The 4,584-nt window shown below is 35.3% G+C and overlaps 1 pseudogene; it reads right to left on the bottom strand.

Annotated features, from left to right (window-relative positions):
- Positions 1–1,507: 1,507 nt before the first annotated feature.
- LOC132169736 (cysteine-rich receptor-like protein kinase 25) lies at positions 1,508–3,411 on the bottom strand (annotated as a pseudogene).
- Between the last annotated feature and the right edge of the window lie 1,173 nt (positions 3,412–4,584).

Raw genomic sequence — 4,584 nt, 5'->3', positions numbered from 1 at the left:
GATCGCACCTTGGGTACGATCGATCGCAGTAATCGAATATTGGCTTTGAACATTCTGTTACTACGATCGATCGCACCTTGGGTGCGTTCAATCGCAATAACAGAATCACCACGCACATCCTTGGCCAAATGCGATCGATCGCACCATGTGTGCGATCGGTCACACTCGGACAGCACACCACATGACCTGTTAGGTCACTTATTTTTATTTTTCTACATACTCTTTAGGGTCCACTAAAGTCGACCCTAAAGAGTAAGTATTAGCGTCCACTATCAAAGTGGACGCTAATAATGCGTCTTCAGCGTCCACTTTTAGTGGACGCTATTGGTCATCAATTTTAATTTTTAATTTACTTTTTTTAATTTTTCTACCTATTCTTTAGGGTTGACTTTGTCGACCCTAATACTTAAGCATTAGGGTCGACTTTCAAAGTCGACCCTAATAATGTGTCTTCAGGGTCCACTTTTAGTGGACGCTATTGGTCATCAATTTTAATTTTTTATTTATTTATTTTAATTTTTCTACCTATTCTTTAGGAAAGTCGACCCTAATAATGCGTCTTCAGCGGCCACTTTTAGTAGACGCTATTGGTCATCACTTTTAATTTTTAATTTTTCTACCTATTCTGTCGACCCTAATACTTAAGCATTAGGGTCGACTTTCAAAGTGGACGCTAATAATGCGTCTTCAGCGTCCACTTTTAGTGGACGTTATTGATCATCAATTTTAATTTTTAATTTTTTTTTAATTTTTCTACCTTTTTTTTTTGTCGGCCCTAATACTTAAGCATTAGGGTCGAAAAGTCGACCCTAATAATGCGTCTTCAGCGGACACTATTGGTCATCAATTTTAATTTTAATTTTTTTAAAAAAATTTTCTACCTATTCTTCGACCCTAATACTTAAGCATTAAGCATTAGGAAGTCGACCCTAATAATGTGTCTTCGGCGTCCACTTTTAGTGGACGCTATTGGTCATCAATTTTTATTTTTTATTTTATTTTTTAATTTTTCTACCTATTCTTTAGGGTCGATAAAGTCGACCCTAATACTTAAGCATTAGGGTCGACTTCGAAAGTCGACCCTAATAATGTGTCTTCAGCATCCACTTTTAGTGGACGCTATTGGTCATAAATTTTAATTTTTAATCTTTTTTTAATTTTTCTACCTACTCTTTCGGGTCGACAAGTCGACCCTATTGATCTTTTATTTGATTTTTTTTTTCTTTTTTTTATTTTTTTTCCAGCTTTCAGCGTCCACTTGGTGTACTAATAGTCGACGCTAAAATTTTTTTTTTGGCCGCTTAAATTTTTCCCGCCCATTTAATAATTCCCGCTTGTATATTAGGGTCGACTTTTTAGCGTCCACTCTAATAGTCAACCTTTTGACCCATTATTAGCTTCCACTTTTATGTGGACGCTATTACTTAACTATTAGGGGCGACTTTTCCTAATAGTTGAGTATTAGGGGCGACTAAAAAGTCGCCCTTAATAAGTCGCCCCTAATGAGTCAATTTCTTGTAGTGTATGTTCCAACAATTCTTCGAGTGTTAGTCGAGTGTTGGTTTTCACCAAAGATCCTTGCCATGCCAAAATCTGATATTTTGGCTTCCATTTCATGGTCTAACAATATATTGATAGGCTTTAGATCTCGGTGAATGATTTTAAGACGGAAGTCCTCGTGAAGGTAAAGAAGTCCTCTAGCAATACCAACAATAATGTTATAGCATGTCTTCCAATCAAGTTCAATGTGTTTTTCTGAATCTAAAAATAACAAAGATAATTAGATTCGAATTTGCGACCTTTCTTCTGATAAAAAAGTTTAAGCTAATAAAGAAAGTTGGTAAAAAAAAAGGGTCAAAGAACAAACCAAAGATAAAGAAGTCAAGGCTTCTATTGGGCATAAATTCGTAGACAAGCATATTTTCCTCTCCCTCTATGCCACATCCCAAAAGCTTCACAAGGTTTCAGTGTTGAAGTTTTGGAATAAGTATGACCTTATTTTTGAGTTCCTCTAAGCTTTGCCATGACTTCCTTGATAGTCTTTTGACTGCTACTTCCTTATCATCTGATAGCACACCCTGCCGGGAGAATCCTCCATAAATTTAGGCCCCATATATATGAAGCAATAATTAGGCCATGACAAAGAAAAAGAAAAGTTGGTGTTACCTTGTAGACAGTGCCAAAGCCACCTTTTTCGAGCTTATTTGAATCTGAAAAGTTGTCTGTAGCTGCCACTATTGTCGATAGATCCATGAAGGACAGTTCTTTAGCACTCACCAATTCACCGTCTTGTGTAATGGCAACTCCAGTGTGGCTTGTCAGCTCATGTAATAGTGCTTTCTAGCTTTTCTCATCATCTACAAATAAACATGAAATTACCTTCTTGTTGGAAAACATCTATGATGGTAATTAGCAGTTAGCCAGTTAGATAAATTCACCTCTTTGTATTCTCTTTTTCCTCCCATGATAAACAGCACAAGACCCAACAACAACTGCTATAACCGATATTGGGATACAAGCAATCACCACAACCATCCAAATCTTCAATTTAGGCCCTGCTTTTCCATAAGAAGATTTCGATTCACCAAGACCACTATTTTAAAGGAAATCAATCAGCAAAATTCTTATGTCCTTACCTTTGGAACTTGGGTAGGTTAAGAACACACTTGAGGCGCTGTAGAATTGGTAGAGCTGAAACCTCACATTACAATTCGCACTAACAATAATTCCACCTTGGCGTGAATGGCAGCATGCATGAAGATCTTCCAAGGCCTGCACCAGACAACTATAACAGGAACTTTCAGAGATGTCCCTAGTACATTGTACAAGACCATAAATTGTTTCCTTCGTGGAAAATTTAATTTCTCCTGTTGCAAACATGCGTTTCGACGGATCAAACGCAGCCTCGCTTGAGATGTTATCTATTAAGTAGGTTAATACTTTATCAAAACGAATTGGATTAATTGATAGATTTTTCTCCAGATAATTCTGGTGTCGATACTTTCCAGCATAAACCATCAAGGAAAAGAAATTCTGCCCGGCGTAGCGAACTTGACAAAGCTTAAACCAAATCGTTGCATCTTCAGTTTTGCACTGATTCAAAATTTCCTGGCTTGCATTCTTTATGTAATCCCGGCAAACTGTCGAATTGACATCCCCTCTACAAAGTGCTTGACCATAGACTTTTGGGTCCTCCCCAGTAGAGTTGTTGTAGAAACCTGTTACCGAAGTATCGGATGGCAATGACTGAAGAAGGAGCTTTAGATGGTTTTCAAATGGGCTGCTGAGTGCGTAATTTCTGGTCTCTGGGTTACAAAAGGTATAGACAGGATCTCCACTGGCAAGGACAGGGCGCATTAAAAGTGGTATAATTAAGAAAACCATAGCTGAAACAACATCATCTTTTTCCATCTTCCAAATATGCTAGAAAATTGGATGATTGCTTCAGCTGAATTGCTGAATATTTCAACCTTCGACAACCAGATTTATCTTCAAGCTTGTGTCATGTTAAACCGCTGAACATTGCACCGAAACTTCCGCGCTGCATCTGGAGACTGACACAAAATCTTTTTTCTGAACAAATTTACCTGTAGTTTCTTGAGTTGACTAACCAAAGCCCTAGTATTATCATTAATTTTTTGTTCTTGTTTATTGAACAGCCAATGGCGTTCACCATGGTCAGAGTCAAATAATCGACTAACATTATTAAATTTACTTGTAACTTACTAATGTTGTTTGGAGCACATCTCCAATAATATTTTCAATTTTCTTTTCTTGTTTTTAGATGTGTTATAATTGATACTTAATTGATGTTGTCTATAGACTATAGGTAAACAAATGGCTCTTGGACCGAGCTTATGTTGCGTGAATGACTTGATTTTTTTATTATTATTATTATTTTTTTGGATAAAAAAAAAAAAGACTTCTTTTTTGCTCACGTTTTTCACTCTCCATGATGCATAAAGATTAGTTTTTTTGTGGGGAATACCACCTCTCATAGGCTTGGGGGAGGGGGGCATTATCGTTGGCTCAGCTTCAAGAATGTGAGAAATTAAGCCGCACGTTCGCTTTAATTTTTCACACTTTCATAACTGTTGGCCTTCGAGAATTTAGAGGTTGTCTCTTTGAGAACTAAGACAATCTCCAGCAGTACTTGTAACTTAGTGTTTTGGTAAAGTCTAGATACTCTTTAAATTATTACTCAATTGACAATGCCTCTCCAAAATTTTAAATTGTGACAATGTCTTTCCAAATTATCAAAACATTGTCAATATCCCCAATAAGACTAGTAAAAAGATAAAAATACCTCTATATTTTTCTCAACAAAAACAATACCCATATAAAATAAAATATATATATTTTAAATGAAAATTTTAATTTAAAAAGAACGATTTTTTTTTTTTAAAAAAAAAAATTATTTTTTAAACGGAATTTTTTATTTACTTTTTTGAAAAGAATTTTTATAACGATTTTTCTTTTAAAATGATTTTTTTTTTAAACGGAAATTTTTATTTAAAAGAAACATTTTTTAAAAAAAATTTTGTTTTAGAAAACGAAAATTTTTTATTTTCTTAAACAAAAATT

Source organism: Corylus avellana, chromosome ca2, assembly GCF_901000735.1.
Source record: "Corylus avellana chromosome ca2, CavTom2PMs-1.0".
Lineage (NCBI taxonomy): Eukaryota > Viridiplantae > Streptophyta > Magnoliopsida > Fagales > Betulaceae > Corylus > Corylus avellana.
The sequence above is the reverse complement of the archived record's forward strand: the minus strand, read 5'-3'. Positions and strand labels throughout refer to the sequence as shown.